Below are 23,539 nucleotides of genomic sequence, written 5' to 3' on the forward strand. Positions count from 1 at the left end.
ACCCTGCTGATATGGGATACTTTTGCTTTTGACAGAGTAATGGATGTATCGGCACGTGTGCTGTTACGCTTGTCTCCACATGTTTCCTTGTATCCTTCGCACTTGCCCTATCTGTTCCTCAAGCAGATGCGGAATCTTCCCTGGAAACATAAGATGTTGAAGATGAGTACTCGAGAGCAATGCCAGGTAAGTAATCAGGTAAGGGGTTCCAGGCAGTCAGTTCCTGGCTGGAAGCTTGATTCCAAGTGCTGACTGATTGCTCTCTTTCTCCTTGTCTTGCAGGTAAAAACAAGGCCAAAAGAAAAGACAGGGAAAAAGCATGATATGGGATACTCTTGCTTTTAACCCTGATGATATGAGATATTCTTGCTCTAGTATAGCTTGTTTGCAGAGGTATTATCGGGGGGAAAGAAAGCTGAATATTTCGAAAGGCTTCGTTGGGAGTGCCCTCTCAGATATGATGAAGGGTTGAGCATTTTTGCAGGTCTGCCTGTCCGTTGGGGATGGAGGTCGACATATATAGGAGTCTCCCTAACAACAAGTAGTAATGTTATTCCTTTACCCTGCTTGGTCATAGCACGGTAGTGGGAGCTGCCGGTTTCACATGTTTTAATTCTGTCAGAGCACTTTGAAAAAGTGGTCTGTGGTATCTGGCTCTCGAGATTCGGAGAACGATGCCTCTTCGATTTTTGAGAAAGCAATCATGCTGGGGGTCTGGCTCTCGAGATTCGGAGAGCAGTGTCTCTTCGATTTTTGAGGAAGTAATCATGTTGGGAGTCTGGCTCTCGAGATTCGGAGGGCGGTGCCTCTTCGATTTTGGAGCAAGCAATCTTGTTAGGAGTGTTGTCTCGAATGTGAGTAAAGGTTGGGCATGTTTGCTAGTCTACCTTGCCACGAAGCACAAAGGTTGACACACAGGGACTTTCCAATTATCCAGCAATGGTACTGTTCCTTTACCCTCTCTTCGATTTTGAGAAAGTAGTCATGTTGGGAGTCTGGCTCTCGAGATTCGGAGGACGGTGCCTCTTCGATTTTGGAGCAAGCAATCTTGTTGGGAATGTTTTCTCGAAAGTGAGTAAAGGTTGGGCATGTTTGCTAGTCTACTTTGCCACGAAGCACAGAGGTTGACACACAGGGACTTTCCAATTATCCAGCAGTGGTACTGTTCCTTTACCCTTGTGGGTAATAATATGGTAGCTAGACCTTCAAAATTTATGTGTCTAAACTTTGTTAGTGCTGTTTCTTTGCTATTCTTTTACCTTTTTTGGTCAGAGCGATGTAGTGGGAGCTGCAACCTTCACGTGCTCAACTTTGGCAGAGAACTTTGGCAAAGTTATCTGTGGTACCCATGAGTTATTGTTGCGTGTGGGAAGTGGGTGATTGAACAGTAAGATTCATGTGCTTTCTACTTCACCAGAAGTCTTCGACAGAATGCCCATAATTTCTGCAAAGCTGAGTGTGCGTGTGACAGGTGCTGACAAGGCTAGAAAAGTAGGTGCCTCTTCGATTTCTGAGATCGGCCCTCGTGGTCTCTGAGAAGCCCATCTTTTGAGAAAGCGAGCGCCTCTTCGATTGATTCGGAGAACGATGCCTCATCGATTTTTGAGAAAGCAATCATGCTGGGGGTCTGGCTCTCGAGATTCGGGGAGCAGTGTCTCTTCGATTTTTGAGAAAGTAATCATGTTGGGAGTCTGGCTCTCGAGATTTGGAGGGCGGTGCCTCTTCGATTTTGGAGCAAGCAATCTTGTTGGGAGTGTTTTCTCGAATGTGAGTAAAGGTTGGGCATGTTTGCTAGTCTACCTTGCCACGAAGCACAGAGGTTGACACACAGGGACTTTCCAATTATCCAGCAATGGTACTGTTCCTTTACCCTCTCTTCGATTTTTAAGAAAGTAGTCATGTTAGGAGTCTGGCTCTTGAGATTCGGAGGACGGTGCCTCTTCGATTTTGGAGCAAGCAATCTTATTGGGAGTGTTTTCTCGAATGTGAGTAAAGGTTGGGCATGTTTGCTAGTCTACCTTGCCACGAAGCACAGAGGTTGACACACATGGACTTTCCAATTATCCAGCAGTGGTACTTTTCCTTTACCCTTGTGGGTAATAATATGGTAGCTAGACCTTCAAAATTTATGGGTCTAAACTTTGTTAGTGCTGTTTCTTTGCTATTCTTTTACCCTTCTTGGTCAGAGCGATGTAGTGGGAGCTGCAAGCTTCACGTGCTCAACTTTGGCAAAGTTATCTGTGGTACCCATGAGCTATTGTTGCGTGTGGGAAGTGGGTGATTGAACAGTAAGATTCATGTGTTTTCTACTTCCCCAGAAGTCTTTGACAGAATGCCCATAATTTCCGCAAAGCTGAGTGTGCGTGTGACAGGTGCTGACAAGGCTGGAAAAGTAGGTGCCTCTTTGATTTCTGAGATCGGCCCTCGTGGTCTCTGGGGAGCCCAGCTTTTGAGAAAGCGAGCGCCTCTTCGATTTCTGAGATCGGCCTTCGTGGTCTTTGAGCAGCCCAACTTTTGAGAAAGCAAACGCCTCTTCGATTTCTGAGCAGGCGCCTCTTCGATTTCTGAAGCTCCGTCGAGTGCAGATTTTTATAGGGGCTGGCATTAAATTCCAAAGCACACTTGAATCTCCACCAGTAGAAGCTTCATTCTTGCACTTCTAAGATCTTGATTTGTCCGACCTCTTCTCTCTTCAACACCTTTGAAAATGTCTGGCCCCTCCGACCGTCGTTTTGACTTGAACCTTGTTGAAGAGGCAGCCCCGCCTTCTCCAGACAACATATGGCGCCCATCCTTCGTCTCCCCTACTGGTCCTCTTACCGTTGGGGATTCCGTGATGAAGAATGATATGACCGCTGCGGTGGTGGCCAGGAACCTTCTCACTCCCAAAGATAACAGACTACTTTCCAAACGGTCTGATGAGTTAGCTGTTAAGGATTCGCTGGCTCTCAGTGTTCAGTGTGCAGGTTCTGTGTCTAATATGGCCCAACGCCTATTTGCTCGAACCCGCCAAGTTGAATCATTGGCGGCTGAAGTGATGAGTCTCAAACAGGAGATTAGGGGGCTCAAGCATGAGAATAAACAGTTGCACCGGCTCGCACATGACTATGCTACAAACATGAAGAGGAAGCTTGACCAGATGAAGGAAACTGATGGTCAGGTTTTACTTGATCATCAGAGATTTGTGGGTTTGTTCCAAAGACATTTATTGCCTTCGTCTTCTGGGGCTGTACCGCGTAATGAAGCTCCAAATGATCAACCTCTGATGCCTCCTCCTTCTAGGGTTCTGTCCAGTACTGAGGCTCCAAATGATCCCCCTCCGGTGCCTTCTCTTTCTGGAGCTCTACCGACTGCTGAGACTTCTCCTAAGCAACCTTTGTGAAGGCTCCCTCTTGTGTGTTTATTTTGACTCATGTATATGTACATATTTGTAGCTTATCGGGGATATCAATAAATAAGTTTTCCTTCATTTCAACGTATTGTGTTAAATACACCAAAGCCTTCTTCGCTAAGTTCTTTGAATTTTCTTTTGTTGAAGCTTGTATGTTGAAGCTTTCTGAGTGGAGCATGTAGGTTGGGGTAGTGTTCCCTTAATTTCCCGAGTGAGGAAAACTTCTCGGTTGGAGACTTGGAAAATCCAAGTCACTGAGTGGGATCGGCTATATGAATCTTAGAACGCCATTGTGCTCGATCCTGTGTCATGTCCTTCGTTAGATCCAAGTACTCTAAGTCTTTTCTTAGAGTCTCTTCCAAAGTTTTCCTAGGTCTTCCTCTACCCCTTCGGCCCTGAACCTCTGTCCCATAGTCGCATCTTCTAATCGGAGCGTCAGTAGGCCTTCTTTGCACATGTCCAAACCACCGTAACCGATTTTCTCTCATTTTTCCTTCAATTTCGGCTACTCCTACTTTACCCCGGATATCCTCATTCCTAATCTTATCCTTTCTCGTGTGCCCACACATCCAACGAAGCATCCTCATCTCCGCTACACCCATTTTGTGTACGTGTTGATGTTTCACCGCCCAACATTCTGTGCCATACAGCATCGCCGGCCTTATTGCCGTCCTATAAAATTTTCCCTTGAGCTTCAGTGGCATACGGCGGTCACACAACACGCCGGATGCACTCTTCCACTTCATCCATCCAGCTTGTATTCTATGGTTGAGATCTCCATCTAATTCTCCGTTCTTTTGCAAGATAGATCCTAGGTAACGAAAACGGTCGCTCTTTGGTATTTCTTGATCTCCGATCCTCACCCCTAACTCGTTTTGGCCTCCATTTGCACTGAACTTGCACTCCATATATTCTGTCTTTGATCGGCTTAGGCGAAGACCTTTAGATTCCAACACTTCTCTCCAAAGGTTAAGCTTTGCATTTACCCCTTCCTGAGTTTCATCTATCAACACTATATCGTCTGCGAAAAGCATACACCAAGGAATATCATCTTGAATATGTCCTGTTAACTCATCCATTACCAACGCAAAAAGGTAAGGACTTAAGGATGAGCCTTGATGTAATCCTACAGTTATGGGAAAGCTTTCGGTTTGTCCTTCATGAGTTCTTACGGCAGTCTTTGCTCCTTCATACATATCCTTTATAGCTTGGATATATGCTACTCGTACTCCTTTCTTCTCTAAAATCCTCCAAAGAATGTCTCTTGGGACCCTATCATATGCTTTTTCCAAATCTATAAAGACCATGTGTAAATCCTTTTTCCCATCTCTATATCTTTCCATCAATCTTCGTAAGAGATAGATTGCCTCCATGGTTGAGCGCCCTGGCATGAACCCGAATTGGTTGTCCGAAACCCGTGTCTCTTGCCTCAATCTATGCTCAATGACTCTCTCCCAGAGCTTCATTGTATGACTCATTAGCTTAATACCCCTATAGTTCATGCAATTTTGTACGTCGCCCTTATTCTTGTAGATAGGCACCAAAGTGCTCGTTCGCCACTCAATGCATCCATTCATAAGCAAATGAATAAAATCACATATTATGCTAAGGCTTATGGCCTAACCCTAGTTAAAGAAAATTAGTTACGCATACTCATAATAAATACTCGAGAAAATATTATTATTAAGAAAAAGATCGAAAACACCTTAAAGTAAAAGTTTGAAAATCTTCGAGAACCCTAGCCAAAGTTCTTTTCTCCCAAATGCGCATAAAGGAACCCTCTTTATGGCCGGCTAAAAACCTTATTTGTATTACTTAAGCATTTCAATTATCCCTAATAAAAGTCTTAGGGTTTAACTAGGAAGCCAAATAATAATAAACTAAACTAGAAATAAAAATCCAATTAGAAAAGGAAAATCTGTACTATAACTGTCCAATCATGTTTTAACCCTAAAACTCCTCCAAATCCTGCCCATGATAACTTGTTTTAAAGATTATAACAATCTAAACACATCTACAGAAGGGACCGAATCCAAAATAGGTTATCTTGGGCTCCAAAACTCGCAATCAAGCCCGAAATGTCACTTTTCAGCACCACGCATTGCTCATTTATTATGTCGTCATAAAATAACCGCATGGTGGAAAAATCTGATATTTTGATACAATCAAGCTCAGCAATTCATGAACATCCTCTAGCTTGAATTACTCCAAAATTCATCCATTTGATCACCTTTCACCCCAAACGAAGGTGAAAGTCCTATATTGAAAATACACTTCAAAGTATCAAACTTCTTCCACAATAATAACCAAAATAAACTAAGATTAGGGAAAAATATATGATATAAAAGTGACTCATCAACTCACTAGGTACATAAGGCAAGTTCCCACAAATATGGATTGTATAGAGACAGAAGTGGTGGAGCTCAAGGGGTATTTTGAGCTGGAAATCAGGCCCAAGCATGTGAAAGTCGTACATCGGCTGTTTCCTAACTCTCTCAATATTCGCAGGTACCCATTACTCGCCAAACAGTTATTGATGCAATTGTAGGTGTGGGTCTCATTTGTATCATAAATGATGCACCGATTACCTGATGAGGCACTCATGCCGAAGCATGTGAACCAACCCCAAACAAGTGGGGGCCACAACACACGGCGGCTACTTCTTTTGATGAGTCCCTTTATATTATATATTCTACCCTATTCTTGGTATTAATTTATTGATTATTTTTTGAGAATTTTGATACTTTGAATTATATTTCCAATGTAAGACTTTCAACTTCCTCTTGAGCAAAAAGTGGCTAAACATATGAATTTTGGAGGGATTCTAATTGGAGGATGTTCGTTATTTTTTTAGCTTGATCTTTTCAAAGTTACATATTTTTCTACAAAGATGATAATTTATGGCTATGAAATAAAGGAGCGTCATGCAGTGTTGTTTAAGTGACATTTTGGGCTTTTTGGCATCCAAGATGATGTCTTTTGGGTTTGAGGCCTTCTGCAATTATGTTTGGGACATCTCTTTAATTCAAGTCGTTTTGGGCCTATTTTGGAACCCTGAAGATCCATAAACATGGCTGATTTGTTGCTGGACAGATTTCACATATTTAATTAGGATTATTGTGGATGCAAATTTCCGCCTTCTTCTCCTTTGACGAAAATGCACCTACAAAATAATAACACCTAAGATTATGGCCAAGAGCCTCATGCACCCAAGATGAATGGGGGGGGCTTTGGCCGAAGAATATCCGATGTCAAAGTTAGAATTTTAGAGAGAAAGTGTATAGGGGATTTTTGGGAAAGAATCAACTTAGCTTTCCAGAGAAAAATTGGACTATTTATAGGGGTGTGGCCAGCCTTATTTGGAGAATAGGGACCTGCCACTTATGGTGGTTTTATGAGGTTAATTGCAAGATGTTATGTGAAATAATATCTTGCAATTAACTTGGTAATCAATCGCAATTTAAATAGAATAATTGGGAGTTACCTTTTGGGTGAGGATTTGATGAGAAGTGATGAAAAGGCTTTGAATAAATACCATTTTGATCACCTTTGACTCTTCCTTGATTGAGCTGTTATTATCCGTTGCATGCGCATGGGAATCCCGATGTTCCTCGAGGGTAATTTGTCTTTTTAACCCAAAAGTCCACGTGTCGCCTCCATAATTTTCTTGATTATTATTGGCTCCACAATTATGTTTCCTAGTTTTTGGAAGACCTTTTCTAGGAAGAATTTTATTTTCTAGTATTATAAATAAGGCTAAGTAGCCATTAGGGAGAAGGATGCATCAATTTGGAGAACTTTGCTAGACTTTGAGGATTTGTATTCTTCTTTCAAGGTGCTTTCTATCCTTATTTTTAATAATATTTTATTAGGTTGTTTGTAACTAATTTCTTTTGCTAGGGCAAGGCCACGAGCCTTAGCAAGAATATGTAGTTTCTTTTCAATTTGCTTATGATATTATGCATGCTGGTTTTGAATTATTAATCACTGTGTTTAAACTATCTATTTGTCTTAATGCTTGATCACCATTAGGATTTTTAGAAAAGTAATTTGATGCAATTTTGGTCGGAGGTCGATCCTTGAAATTGATGAAGGCTTCTTGTGGTTTATATGTGCAAGTTCACTTAGGATGAATACTATGTCTTAAAGGTTGCATGGTTTTTCATAAGGTTTCACAAAAATTAATGAGTCTTACATGTTTAGATTTGATTTGAATACCACAGACGGATTGCATATTTGATATGCGCATGTGTAAGTCATAAGTAATTGGAAGAACTACATAGGATTGTTAAGGTGACGGTGGAACCCTAGTGCTTTCATAATTTAATTTTCAAAAACCGTTTTCTTTTACTTTATTTTATTATGCCGATTTATTTAATTATTTCTATTAAATTCGTTTTTATTATTTTGAATCACAAAATCAATCTTTTCCAAACTTTGTTTGAAATAATTAATTAAGAATTAGTTTATATAAAAATTATTCAATCAATTATTGTACTACAGCTGCTATAATACAATTACATTGTACTCTTGCAAGTATTTTAAGTGTTTTAATCCTTCCATTTGCAGATGGTAAAAATCCTATCACCCTTCCAACTTACACGACAACTGTCAACACCAGATTAAACATTCAATCCACCATTGATCAACTTCATGACGTTTACCCAACTTCACCTCTATACTATCACTAAACATTAATTACTAATCACCAGTATACGATACTAAACAATGCTCGCGTCGCACCTCAAACATACTTTGCTAACTTAGGAATTTAACATAATCTAACTAGTACTACCACAATGGTGCCCTCTGATACTTAACTTCTCATCTTTCCAGATCACCAAGCATCTTAGTCCACTGACTAAAAACATTTGCGAATGTCAACTTCACACTGTCAGTTGGGCGCAACAAACAAAACAAAGCAGCAGCCATGGATGCAGCCATGGTGTGTCAGCCAACTGAGGAACAACTTCATGATGTCCAGCAGGTCAATCCATACTTTCGACAGAAGGGGGACAGAGCAGGCCGCCCTGATTTCTCACCTCATCAGAAGGTTATTGTTGCATTCCAAATGATGGCCTATGGCTCCCCAGCTGATTCGATGAATGAAACTCATGGTATGTCTGAGTCTACATGCCTTGATACTCTTGAACAATTCTGTGACATAATTGTTCATGTTTACAAAGACGAGTACCTCCACGAGCCAAATCAAGAAGATCTGAAACAGCTCTTTTGCAAAACTGAAGATCGTGGATTTCCGGGCATGATAGGGTCATTAGATTGCATGCATTAGGATTGGAAGAAGTGTCCCACCATATGGCAATGAGGCTTTAGCGGAAGGTCGAGAAAGCCAATGTTGTGTTAGAGGCGATTGCTTCATATGACACATGGATCTAGCATGCTTTCTTTAGAGTCCCTGGATCCCAAAAATGGCATTACAGTTCTTGGACGTTCACCCCTCTTCAATCGCCTGACGAAAGGTAAAGCACCTCAACTTGACTACTACATCAACGGCCGTCAATACAATATGAGGTATTACTTGGCAGATGGCATCTACCCAAAATAGGCGACATTTGTCCAAGCAATTCCAAACCCTAGGAATGACACGGAAAAGTTGTTTACCTTACAGCAAGAGGCATACCGGAAAGATGTTGAGAGAGTTTTCGGTATTCTACAAGCACGGTGAAAAATCATCAGCAAACTGACAAAAGGGTGGAGTCGAGAAAATTTGGACTCCATCATGATGTCTTGCATCATATTACACAATAGATAGCGGAGGATGAGCGAGATAGGTATATTGATGGAGAGTTCGATGACGACCAAGAAGATCTAAATAGGTCAAGAAGGGCTCGTGCAAAAATACATGATGGGCCTAATTTTTCTTTCAATCTAATAACTGATAGTATCTCTATAAATAAGTACATGGAGCGCTATAGAATGATATATTCTCGTGCCACAAACAAGTACCTACAACAGGATCTTGTTACGCATCTTTGGGCCAAAAGAAGCATGAAGTAAGCGTTTAAGTTTTATGTTGTTAAATGTTTTTAAAAATGTTGTTTAAGTTTCATATTGTTAAATGTTTTTATTATGTTGTATAATTTTTATGTTCGTTAATGTTATTTAATGTTGGTTCATATTGTTTAATGTTGTTTCATGTTACTTAATTAAATTTAATGTTGTATAATTGCTTAGGAAGTTACAGGAAAAAAATAGAATTTCAAAAAAATATGAAACAAATTTTGTAAAATAAAAGTTATAGGAAAAAAATAGAATTAAAAAAAATTATGAAACAAATTTTGTAAAATAGAAGTTATAGATAAAAATGGAATTTAAACAAAAAATATGAAACAACTTTTGTAAAATAGAAGTTATATGAAAAAAATATGAAACAAATTTTGTAAAATAAAAGTTATAGGAAGTTACAGAAAAAATAGAATTTAAAAATAGAAGTTATAGGAAAAAAAATTTGTAAATAAAAAAAATAACGACTAGCTAACGTCAGCTAGCCGTTGGATTCAAAAATTTATTTAAGAATTCCTGTCGGATATAACCGACAGGATTAATAACAATGCTGTCAGTTATATCCGACAGCAATTCTTAAATTTTTTGCCAGCCCGGGGCTAACTAGTTGGATTGGGCCAGTCCTTTAGCCTTTTGGCCCTTTCAGATTTTGTGGGGCACACGAGCCCTCTGGCTTAGCCCTCAGTTGTAGACGATTTTCGGGTTATTTTCGGCCCTCTGGACCCTTTCGGTTGGAGATTGCCTTAATCCTTGAACCAAATAATGTCCTCTAGATTGAATCACCCAATTGCCTTAGCAATTGGACTGGGGTGGAAATGCTCTCACTTCTTGTCACAGGCCATATTCTACCATGACATGATTAGCAACACTAGGTTGTACAACAAATAAAAGGTCATCATCATCAAATGGTTTTTATCACAAATGGTCTTTGAAATTGACCTAACTCCTAGGAGTGGGCACTTGAAACAGAAATACAATCAAATCGGACCACACCGAACTGTTCGGTTTGTGCGGTTTTGAAATGTTTTTGGTTTGAAACCGAACCGTAGTGTGAAAAAACAGTTTGATTTCGGCTTTGAACATTAAAAATCACACTACAACCAAACCGTACCGTAAAAATTAAATAAATATGTTATTTAATATTAAGTGTTGAGTTCTAATTGATTATTTGGTCGAGTCTATACATTTTACATCGTAACATTGCTAGAACCTCTTCAACTCTAACTCAGTAACTCTATTCGACTATCTCTTCTCCTTCTCGACTCGACACTTCAGACTTCACTCTTCAGTAAGTTGTTTTCTCTCTACCACCATGTGATTCTTCCTCCAAATTGTTTTCTCCATTCGCATTCAGCATTGTTTAACTTCCAACTCCTGACTGCACCCCACTCACCAGAAGCATTGTTCTTCATATTTTATGTAGGACAAACGAATTTGAGACAAAAATCTTTTATTTCGGTTTTGTTTACGGGTAGTAAAAACAAACATTTTCATGAGCTCAGCTTTTCCTAAATTTTATACCTGATTGATTTTCTTAATAGTATATTGATCATGAATTTTTTTTTTTTGCACTTGGGTTGGATTGTATTAATGGCATAAAGCATTAAGTTTGCAAATAGTTTGAAACCAGAGCCAAACCGCAACCAAATGGTTTGGTTCCAATGCGATTCAGCTTCAAAACCGTATCGAATCAAACCGCAAAAATAAAAATGAATTTTGGTTTCACCCAAATCACATCGAACCAAACTGTGTCCACTCCTAGTAACTCCTTATTTGGTTCTTCAATTTTAAAATCAATCAACGTTGTCTCTGAAAATACGATGTTACGTGGATTTAATTTTAGGTCAATTTCAAGGATTATTTGTGAAACCCTTATTGAATAAAGCAAAATGTCCCACGTTGGCCATCTCACATAACAAATCACAACTTATATAAAATGTTTGCACTTCTAATTATACCGAGACCTTTTTGCACACAACCCCACGCCTTTGATTGTACGGGTGATTAAATAGGGACAATATCAATGCTATTAGGGAGGACAAATTAGGGTATAAAATTAAGGGTGAGTTTGTGAAAAATCAATAAAAAAAAAGTTACAATATTAACAATAGATCAACAATATTTATGTTAATTATAAACAAGTCAATTATGTATTGTGATACTTAAATGCATTTAAAATAAACAAAAATTACAAAATCTGCCAATACAGCTAGCACCCACTTCAACTAACACTCTATTTCTCATATTTTTATATTTAGAATAAGTCAATACGAATCACACATTGCATTGCAGTGTCTATTTCCTGATTCAGTTTTTTACCTTTGGAGTCTTAGATTCAGACACTGCGTTGCAGTGTCCATTTACTAGTTTCGTTTTTTCCAAATCACTCATACGCCTCATGCACGTTCCTTTGTACATTTGGATTCAGACACTACAATGCAGTGTTTGTTTCATGGTTCTATTTTTTTTACCATTCAACGTCTCTTACACTTCACATCTCACCCGACTCCTGATTTTTACATTTAGATTCAAACAATGTAATGCAATGTTCGTTTCTTGGCTCTGTTTTTTACATTAGATTCAGACACTATAATGCAGTGTCCATTTCCTAGTTCTGTTTTTTTACATTTGGATTCGAACACTACAATGCAATGTCCATTTCCGGTTCCCTTTTGTTTTTTTAGTTGAGTAAACTCTTCCATGTAAACTAAAGGCGAGAGTGTATGATAGAATATACATGTTCTAACTATTTATCAGATTCAGATCATCTCAAGATCAGTTCCATAGGAATAGAAATCCAACGGCCAAAGCCTTTCCTCCGCCTCTCTTCCCCCTCAACTCCTTTTTCTCCCTCGCACCCCCACACTCAAGATCAGTTCCATAGGAATAGAAATCCAATGGCCAAAGCCTTTCCCCTGCCTATCTTCCCCCTAAACTCCTCTTTCTCCCTCGCACCCCCACACCCCACCATCGTTAACCAACCCCAAATTCAATTGTAGGTCATCTATGCTCCAAGGCCAATTTATTTTTATCGATATCCCTTGCTATTTTAGCTTTTTTGTCATCTCTTTCTTCTTCATCTTTGAGATTTGCCTCTCTATAATTCTTCCATAGTTATAAAAAGATCTTTGCAACCAAAAGACATTGGTTTGCACGGCCCCTCTCTTTGTTGTTTCATTAACATCGGCTGAGATTTTAAGGTCGAGGGACTAGCAATTGAAGGATGTGGCAGTGCTAGGACTGATTTTTGAAAGGTAAGGTAAGGGACTTGCAATTGGTGGTTGTGGGTTGGATGGGTTGTTTAAACCCCACCCCCATTTTATTTTAAAAATGGTTTTTGGGTCTTAATTGGTGAACCCAAAGGGCCCACCCCTTTATTTGTCCCCTGGTTCCTTTCCCCTTTTCTTTCTTTTTCTAATTTTTATAACACTTTCTCCTTATCTCTTCACTCTCATGTGCTCCCTCTCTCTGTGCTCTCTCTTCCTCGAGCTCCCATACATACATGCACCCCTCTGACGACACACGCACACCATCACCACCATCTGTTGGCAGTGGCGACAACTCCCAACCTCAACCAAGTACCCCACTCGTTCTTACTCATTCCTGACATCGTTGCAGTCATGGTACCAGCTTACTCTGATGAAGGTAAGTCGAATGTATCCTTCGATTTCCTTCCCTTGTTGTCTAGACTTCTTGATTAGTGAATGATAAACGGTTTTGGATAAGTTTTAGGCACAAAATTAGCTCGGGGAGACCTCCCTCTGTTTCCTGATGGTTGGGCTGCAAGTTGTAGAGATTTTTCCGCTACTTGCCGTCCACGGCTGGCCACGAAATTGGTATGAATCGAATACGCGTCTCTCTAGCTTCGTTTTGGGTATTTGTATGTTGAAAATGGCGGAGAGTTGGCCTTGATCGGAGCTGGGGAAAATTTCCCAGTTCCGGCTTCCTTCTCCATTTAGCTCCGGCTAGCAGCAACCACACTCAGCCTTTGGGCCTTTAGCGCCAGCCCTCTTTGCTAGCCCAAGCTCTTTAGAACTCAAGCCTTAAGCTTGTTATCCTTTTAAACCCAACCCAAATCCTTTAATCTATTTATATTTATTTATTTAGTTTTATAAAAACCCAAAAGAACTAGGTCGAGCCTTTAAGCCCAAGCCCCTTTTGTGCACCCTAGGACCCTTCGGCCCAAACCCTCCAGCCCATCAGACAAAATATTCCAAGAATATTCCTTTGTTGACTTTTGTTGACTTTTTCGAAAATTTAACCGGGACCCTTCTTAGGGTAAATCGACGTCCTGAGTCCGTTTCCGGCGTCCGTTTTCCCAAATTCAATTGTTATAATAGAGTTTTATTAATTGGACTTTTTATGTGCATAGGTGCAATTAATAGCTGCGCTTCCATGATTCCTTTTGGCATGGTTTTGCACCAATGGTACAGTGAGTAGACCCCTTCTAAAATGCATGTTTTAATATTAGAAATGCATACATGAAAATCATGATTTAATGATTACGTTTTATGAGATAACATGTTTATTGAGGCTAGTTTGAATTATTACTATTTTTCCTATAACTCGTGTTCTTTATAGAATATCTGATGGATGACGATATGATATTTAGAACATGTTTCGAACACCTCTTTATAGTATAGATGATGGATGACTTTATACTATGAAGTTGAAGTATGTTCAATGGTTTTGTACTTACCTAGTGGTCCCTATTCTGCTATGGGGCGAGGGATAGATTCCGTCACGGGTGAGGTTACGGTGTTGGCATAGGGGCTGAAGAAATAATCTCTAGCTACGGGCTGAAAGACACGGGAAGCTGGCACAGGGCCTGAAGGTGATTTTCCCCTGACAATTGGCATAGGGACGGGGAGCTGGCATGGGGCCTGGAGTGAGATTGGACATTCACTAGCAATTACTATATATACAAGATATGTTTTGAGACATTGCACGGCATGCTAGGTTTCGGAAAACCTATTTTATTTATCATACTATATGTCTTTCATAAAACTTAGGGGTTAGAATGTTGATAACTATTTTATTATAATCAACTTGGTCCATTCATGTTTGTTTTGTGCCCTCTTCAGGACTTAGAATCGAGGCATACAATCTCGGTGTCAAGGCACTTCTGCATCGGCATCTTCGTGTCCTCTCGGTGTATGACCCATTCTTTTATTCATTCAATTTTATATTATTTCTTTTAGCATTCTAGTTAGTTGTATGCTCTAAACACGTTCCTCATTTGCACATTAATTATATTTAAATTTCTTTTATCTTATTCATATTTTAGTTCTCATGCATTCAACAAATGGCTTTCGTCACCCTTGGGTGTCGGCCAGCACGTACCTATCCTGGTGTTCGGGGAATATCAAGATTGGGGCGTGTCAGGTTGTGGTACTATTAGGGCTAATTTTCATGTGGGGTTGAATTAATTTGAAATTTGAGGAGTTGGTGATTTGAGGTTGAGAGCTTCGAAGTGAGGGAGAAAAAGAAAATTTGAGGGAGAAAGAGGAAGGATAAGAGATTTTGGCCGTTGAATTTCTATCAATGGATGAGATCCATCGGTCCAAAGGATCTCACAAAAGTGATCCGAAGAGGATCTAAGTTCGTATTTATAATAGCTTAAGCTCATATGATATTAACAAAGAGAGAATGATATAATAGTCAAATACTAACTATTTATAATGACTTAAAGCCTATGGGCATTCATCATTGATCTATGCCTAATTAATAAAAATATATCATTGATTGAATCCAAAACAAAAATATGTCATTAATATATGGCTTAATAGAATTTTTATTGACTTTTGGCTAAATTACCTTAAAATTCAATGCCTTCAATATGAAAAGTGGGCATCCAATTCAATAATGCATTGCTATGTAGACAAAGTCTTACACATAAATGTTATTAAAAAGAAAAACTAATGAAAAGTTCAAAAAAAAATTAGTTTTAATGCAAAATGACAAATAAAGGTGTAGTGAATAGTACCAAGGAAAGGTAAAAATGTGATTTTTCGTTAAAAGTGAACAGTACCATGAGTGTTTCGTTAAAACTCCCTTATTAAAAAGGATAATGCTAGGAAGATCAAATTTTTTAAACCAAATTAACAAACCAATGATGTGGTTGTTGATGATTGGATATTACTTAAACGTTGATTAACATGCTTATTTTATATCGCTAACACATGGTTTTGTTTGTAAATTTGGTTTAAAATTTTGATCTCTCTAACATTATTCTATTAAAAAATTCCAACTATTGATTGCTGCATGATGTGATATATAAAAAATAATCTCTAGCATATTTTTATTACTACATATAGCTTACCAAAGGGAAAAATGTAAAACAAATAGTCATTAACTCATCAACTTGTCTCAAATTTGTGTAGTATTTGATTGTCTCCGGGGCCTACTTCAGCTTTCCCTCTATATCGCTTTCTCCACCCCCATGTAGTTTGTATTTAATCTAATTTCTAATTACATTCCGATTGAGCTCACACATTCGTAACGACAAGTACTATCTAAATATGTCAAGATATGGGGAAAACACGAAAGGATCTAAAACATCCACTTAAAACTCCGCATAGCCCAACAAGGGGCATTTTCATCCTTTTACAAATTTCCAAAAAAAAATTATGTTGTATATACAAACACGTCATAACTACGAATACGAAATATAGATAGTGACATTCGGGGACGGAATTTCATATGAAGTGTATTCAACAATATATGGAGTGCTAATAAAAAAAAACCTTAAAAACATAAAAAGACAACAAAGAAAAAGTTGAGTAAATGGGAGTTAGAGATCAAACTGAGCAGTTCACTTACCTTCTTGGTTATCTTATGGGAAAAATCTTCTGGGTTCTCTTCTAGAGAAAACTATGATATATAATCTTAGCTCCTTTGTTGAAGCCTAGAAAATTCTGCCTTCCAGTAGACGACTAGAGAGAGCGTGCGAAGAGATTGAATCATTTTGCGTCAATAACTCTTAAGATGTGTTACGTTAATTGTTTCCTCTAATCTGCAAAGAGCCTGAAATCTGAAATTCCAGTAATTGTGCACATATACAGATGTTCATAACAATTGAACAACTACAAATAAAACTATAAGCAAATAAAACATTTCTTGGAATTCAATCGAAATCATCAGAAGATCAAAATTATGCAAAAGAAATTAACAGTTTTGGCATTGAAATTGAAGTACCCTGTTGTGGCATAACTGCCCCAGCAAAATGAATTCTAAGAAGCACAAAAAATAGACGATGTGAGTGAGGGGTCTGTGCGGTTGAGTTGGTTTCTTCCTTTTGTATGAACAGTGGGGACTGAGTAACCTGAGTGGCGCTCTAAACGTGTGGTAGGTTGCGGTTTCTATCGTGCAAACTCTGCAACCGTACAGCTGCTTGTGGAGGGTTCGCTGGTTTTAGAGTGGTTTCAATCTGGAGTGCTTCTCTATTTTTTTTTTTTTTTGGAAAGAAAGAATGTGATCAGCATTTGTGGGTTAAGTAATCAAAGGGTCAGAATTAATCTAAAAGTATTGGTGCCTTTCATCTGAATCTTGTGTTTGGGTTAAAACTTAAACTTTGGGCTTAGAAGGGAGTTGGCCCAAATAGAGACGGAAAAGCCTGAAGCTCAGCCCAAACCCAGAAAGCAGAGAAGGCCTTTCCCGACTAGGTGCAGATCATTTGCACCACCTGCTCACCTACCCAAGGGCCAAGTGGTATAGACCAGCCAGCTAAACAGCCCAAAAGTACTTTATAAAGGCAGTACAAGTAAATAGCTGATGAGTCACTATCCTTCAAACTGCATTCGGGCAGGATTATTGCTATAGGAGGCCAAGCCAATAGGTCTATAAAAGGAGAAGGAGAAGTCAGAATCAAGGTCACTCAAACAAACAAATGCAAGCACAAACTCTGCTCAAAGCCAGATTTGCCTTCAAAACGAAGCTATAGCCAGCCTAAGCCTTCATCCCCTTCGAGATAAACCCTTTGTAATAGCTCTGCTACCCTGTTCAACTCTTGTTGTAGTATCAATCTCTTTTCTGTAAACTCACCTCCCAAACCTTTTTTAAGCTTTCAAAACCTTCTGATAAACCACAAAGATAGAGAGTTGCAAGACGATCAGCCTTGCCCGACAAGGTTAAACCTTGCCCGACCCTCTTTGTTTTTGTCTTTTCATTCATTAGCCTAGCAATATGTTGTATACTACAAGTTGTATCCAAGTTATTTCTAGTAATATGGCTATAAAAAGACTCTTTCAGCACTTGAATCCAATTTGAATTTGTCTTCACAGTTCAAGCCAGATCTAAGTTTTAAGCCTTCGGGCATATAAGATTTGATCATTCTAAAAAGTCCTTGGCCTTAAGGCATAAAAAAGAACCTGATGTAGACTTAACTCATCCACTACAAGCTTTGATAACAAGAAGTCTGAAGTTACTTGGGGCGCAAGTAATCGACCTGTCACTTAGTTTGATTGCTGTTATATTATGATTACCATATAGCGTTCGAGTACGGGATGAGTTCTGATGGGAAGCCTCAAGGCCTATTCAAGGCCCCACAAAGGCACCTATTTGGATTCATCCTATTTCTCGGGCAAAAACATTGAGTATAGAAGGGGTTCTGATGGGAAGCCTCAAGGCCTATTCAAGGCCCCACAAAGGCACTTATTTGGATTCATTCTGCTCTTTGAGCTCAGGTAATCAGAAGTATGATGGTTATAAAACCCATATAACCAACAAAAGGAACCTTATGTGTTCGAGTACTAAGTTAGTTATTTATGGGAAGCCTCAAGGCCTACACCTAAGACCCCACAAAGGTACCTGTCAATAACTAACATAGTTTTGCGAATATATATAATTAAACTCAAACATCCATTCTACATCTGCCATGCTGAACATGGTAGTGGCACGCTTGAGTACTTAAAGGTTAATCTTGATTGTGAGCCTCAAGGCCTACACCTAAGGCCTCACAAAGGCATCTTTCAAAGTTAACTATGTCCTTCTTTTTCAGCCTTACCCGACAAGCCCGCCAGTAAAGCAAGAGCCCGACAGAAAGCATCAACCGGTGCCAACCTCTCGGGGAGCTGTGTGCTCGTCGGACAGGAAGAATCCCCCACGGAAATTCCCGCCACGAATATAGTTTTGGCACGCCTGGTGGGATTATCATTGATCAAAGCAATATGTCAAAGGGATCAGAAGATTTCCAAACTGCTTTGTTGCACATGCTACAAAGACTGGAGAACACCTCCGCAGGCTCTAGAAAAGAAGATAATCCGGTTTTAAGACCACCTATTCCTACATCTTTACCTCATTTCAGGGAGAAAGATGATGGGGAGAAGAAGGGATTTGAAACCAACTAACTAGAATAAGCTCCGTTGATGGATAAACATACTGATCCCTTCTCAGAGACCCCTATAAATATGATCAGTATGGCCTGGGCAGAGAAGGGGAAAGAGAAAGTCACTAGAGAAGAAGAAAGAAAACTGGTTGACAAACCCATAAAAGGGGTGGTTAACTTATCTGAATAACTAAGAGCCGCCATATTCAAAGGAAGGGTGTTGTGCAGTAAGTGCCAATGCGAGTGTGAACTCGAAATACCGCCCACGGGAGCCTTCATAGATCATGAACTAATCAGGAGGAATGAAGAACAAAAGAGAAAGGAGGCATAAGAGAAAGCTTGGCGGACTGCAAGAAGGGATACCTTCCGAAGTGTCTTTCAGCGGTTAGGAGGCAATTCCCAACCAAGGGCTTTATCAGAAATATTTCGTAACCATGAAGTTTCTAAGGAAGCTGAGGATAAAGATGCCAAGAAATCGAAAGAAATAGGTACAGGGCACTCTCAGTACAGCCATATGGGAAGAGACGTCAGGAGGAATGACAGGATAACAAACCCTGTTACAAAGGATAGTTCTGCTCGCCTCGGGCGAAAATGGTATGTGGTCTGGAAGAATAGACAGCCCGTTAAGCAGATGGGAGCCTCCATGGTCAGAAGAGTTCAGAGGTAACACAAAGCCTACATGAATTCCTTGAAATCTCCAGCAACGTCGGAAGCATCCAAAAATCAAAAGTTGGAGAAAACACCATCTGGATGGAGTAGTCAGCTTCGCTGGAAAAGTAAGAAAGAGGTGGAAAAGGCTAACAGCAAAACTGAAGGTGAAGGAAACCATGTGCCACAAAGCCTACACCCTGGAAAATACAGAATCTTGAGGAGAGCCCAAGAAGATATGGTTATGGTGCCAACTCCCAGATGGAAGACGGAACAACTTATCTGTTTTGGCACAGTCTCACCTGAAAGAAAACAACCTTCTCTATCACTAGAGGATCCCCTCGTGGAAGTTCCAAAACAAATACCATGTTCAGGTGTGAATCAACTGGAGGGGGCACCAAAACCACTGCTGCCACCAGATGTTATGGCATGGTTGGATAAGTTCATGGACCAGATTAGGAGCAAAAAAGAAGAACTGCCATAGCCTAGCAACTTTCATATAAACATGGCGTATGTGTTGTCTGCCATGTTTGTTGCCCAACCAAATTAACCCGCCGCCATGGAAGGAGATTATGTAACAACTGAGCCGATGATGGCTCATGTTAATGTAGAGACAGCGGAAGAAGGAGAGTCAGGAAATACTGCATCATATGCAGCATTCAAAGATGGTCCTTTAAGGATCTATACAGACAAAATGGTGTTCAGCCGCCCGAACATTTCACTTGCCAATCATCTGAAACCCATATATGTAACAGCTCATTTGGAGGGGGTGCCCTTTAAAAGGATTTTGATTGATGGAGGGGCAGCTGTTAATGTACTACCAGCCAAGCAGATGAAAAAGTTGGGAAGAGGCACAGAGGATCTTATTCCTATAGACCTCATAGTTTCTAGTTTCTCGGGCGCAATCACCAAGACTCTTGGGATATTGCCTTTAGAAGTATATCTGGGGTCTAAACAGATCATGCTGGCGTTCTTTGTAGTGGACTACACCTCCACCTACGGAGCCTTACTTGGAAGATATTGGATCCACCAAAGTCTTGCTATACCCTCCACCCTACATCAACAAGTGGCTGTGTATCATGAGGCAAGCGCGGAAGGGCCAGGCTTTTGGGAGATGGTAGAGGCCGAATCACAGCCATTTCTTCCCACAGCCAATGTAGCGGAAGCAAGTTTCTACAATCCCAACGTAGGAATTTTGAAATGTTTGGGAGTATATGAGAACGGCCGCCCTACCAAGGTGACGGCCCAAAAGCTTCTAGAACAAGGGATGCTTCTTAATAGAGATGAGTGAGATAGACCTTGTATCGTCCCAACACCCTTACACCATAAATGATAGAACAAAAAAGGAAAGATCAGGTAATGGCAGTCAGATCCCTGATTAAATGATTGTTGGTGTATGGGAAAGAAAGAAGACAAAAAAATGAGCTCTTAGACAGAGAAGAGCAGGAATGGCAGGTGGGAGCTTCAACCAGCCAGGATAAAAGCAACGAAGAATCTTGTCAAAAAGAATTGGAAAGGGCCATTCAAATGGCAGAATATATATATGACCTAGATGAGCCAGACGACTTCCCCGAGAGCCCGGAGTTAGTCGAATTTTTGTGCGCAGAACTTGATAAGCCACCACCAGAAGTCCAAGATCATCTGGAGGTAATTGAGCTATGAACAAATGAGGATCCAAGACCAATACAAATCAGTGGTTTATTGGAGAGAGAGGATTAGGCACAAATTATCTGTCTCTTACAAGAATTTAGAGATTGTTTTGCTTGGCATTACACTGAGATGCCGGGTTTAGATGCAACCTTAGTGGAACACAGAATGCCTATCAAGGAAGGATATAAGCCGGTTAAGCAAGCACCACGAAGGGTGTCGAATGAGATAGAAGAGAAGGTCAAAGAAGAGATTGAAAGGCTCGTAAAAGCCGGATTTATCAGGCCAGCCAAATATGTGGAGTGGTTAGTCAACATTGTACCCGTTTTAAAAGCTGTGACAAAAGCAGTACGATGTTGTGTTGATTATAGAAATATTAATGGCGTTACACCTAAAGACGAGTATTCTATGCCTATGGCAGATATTTCCATAGATGCAGTAGCAAAACACAAAGTCTTATCTTTTATGGATGGAAATGCCCGGTATAATCAGATAAAGATGGCCCCGGAAGATGTACATAAAACAGCTTTTAGGTGCCCTGGGCATGTGGGGGCATATGAATATCTGGTCATGCCCTTTGGGCTCAAGAATGCTGGTGCAACCTACCAAAGGCCGATGAATGCCATCTTTCATGATCTGATTGGCCATAATATGGAGGTATATATTGATGATATCGTGGTAAAATCCAAGACGGAAGAGCAGCATCTGATAGACCTCAGGCAGGCATTAACAAGAATGAAGACCCACAGATTGAAGATGAATCCAAAGAAGTGTGCGTTTGGAGTAAGAGCGGGCAATTTCTTAGGATTCCTGGTTCATCAAAGAGGGGTAGAAGTGGACAAGAATAAAGCTCGGGCAATAATGGAGTCGCCTTCACCCACCAACAAAGTGCAACTTCAGAGGCTGCTGGGCAAAATTAATTTCTTAAGAAGATTCATTGCCAACCTAGCAGGCAAGATCCAGCCACTGACTCCTTTATTAAGAATGAAGGATAAGGAGAATTTTGAGTGGGGACCACCACACCAAGAGGCTTTCGATGGTATCAAAGCTTATTTGACTTCTCCGCCAGTGTTGGTACCACCTCAGAGGGGAAAACCCTTAAAGCTATATATCTCTGCTTCAGATAAATCAATTGGGAGTTTGCTAGCTCAGAATAATGAAGGAGGAAAAGAGCAGGCAATGTACTACCTCAGTAGAATTCTGACCGAGGTAGAAACAAGGTATTCCCCGGTAGAGAGATTGTGTTTGGCTCTGTATTTTACTGCCAATAAGCTGAGGCATTATATGTTACCTTGTCACGTACACATCATCGCCAAGACAGATGTGATAAAATACATGTTGTCAAAGCCAATGTTAATAGGAAGGATTGGGAAGTGGATTCTAGCATTATCAGAATTCAGCTTTCAGTATGTCCCCCAAAAGGCAGTAAAAGGCCAAGCAATTGCTGACTTCTTGATGGAGCATCAAGAATCTCGAGATGAGGTAATCAATATACCAGGAACCCTGGAAGTTACTAATGTCTGGATCCCACCAGGCAAAGGGATCTCGGGCAAAGAGGAGTGGATCCAGTAGGAGATAAGAAGAGTGGCTGGTTTGTGGATTACTCCTTGAAAGCTGTATTTCGATGGCTCTTATACTCAGAAGGCTTCAGGAGCTGGGATTGTGATTATCAACCCTCAAGGGATTTATCATTATTACTCATTTCTCTTGGATTATCAAGAGAATACCAACAATCGGGCAGAGTATGAGGCCTTAATAATTGGTTTGGAAATCTTGATGGATCTGGGGGCAATGGAAGTTGAGGTGTTTGGTGACTCAGAATTGGTAATAAACCAGCTAAATGTGGAGTTCAAATGCAAACATATTACCATGGCCAGATATTATTTAGCAACCACACAATTGCTGAGTTATTGGGATTCTGAGATATCAGTGAGTCATGTTCCTAGGGGAGCCAACTTAGCAGCTAATGAGATGGTGCAATTGGCCTCAGGCATGCCAATACAGGAAAGAAGATGTGGGTTGGATGTCGAGATTCAAAGGAGAAATCTTCCTTCTATCTTGGAAAGGGGATTTAGCCTAGATGTAATGATTCAGGAAACTGAGATAGAAGATTGGAGGTCGCTCATCATCCATCATTTGAATGATCCCTCTTCACCCACCAGCAAGAAGAACCGACAGCAAGCAACTAAGTATGTCTTATGGGCGAAAGACGTACTAAGGAAGACTCCAGACGGGTTATTATTGAAATGCTTAGGCCAAGAGGAATCCATGAGAGTGATGGCCGAAGTACATGAAGGAGTATGTGGAGCACATCAGGCGGGGACAAAGATGAGGTGGTTGCTTAGGCGATATGGTTATTTTTGGCCCAACATGGAAAAAGATTGCAAGTCCTATGCCCGAGGGTGTGAGGAATGTCAAAGGCATGGTCCTCTCCAACATGTACCCTATGTACCTTTAAATCTAGTAGTCAAGCCCTGGCCTTTCAGAGGATGGGCAATGGACTT

The 23,539-nt window shown here is 40.2% G+C and overlaps 1 protein-coding gene across 1 annotated transcript in view; it reads right to left on the reverse strand.

The window, feature by feature from the left end:
• Positions 1-3,226: 3,226 nt before the first annotated feature.
• The window catches only part of LOC126621406 (uncharacterized), a 92,393-nt gene continuing 72,080 nt past the window's right edge, over positions 3,227-23,539 (reverse strand). Inside the window, exon 2 of the mRNA XM_050289920.1 lies at positions 3,227-3,374. The gene's annotated coding sequence lies outside the window, so the exon portion shown is untranslated. The remainder of the gene's footprint in view (positions 3,375-23,539) is intronic.

The sequence above is a fragment of the Malus sylvestris genome, chromosome 5 (genome assembly GCF_916048215.2).
Source record: "Malus sylvestris chromosome 5, drMalSylv7.2, whole genome shotgun sequence".
Taxonomy (NCBI): Eukaryota; Viridiplantae; Streptophyta; class Magnoliopsida; order Rosales; family Rosaceae; genus Malus; species Malus sylvestris.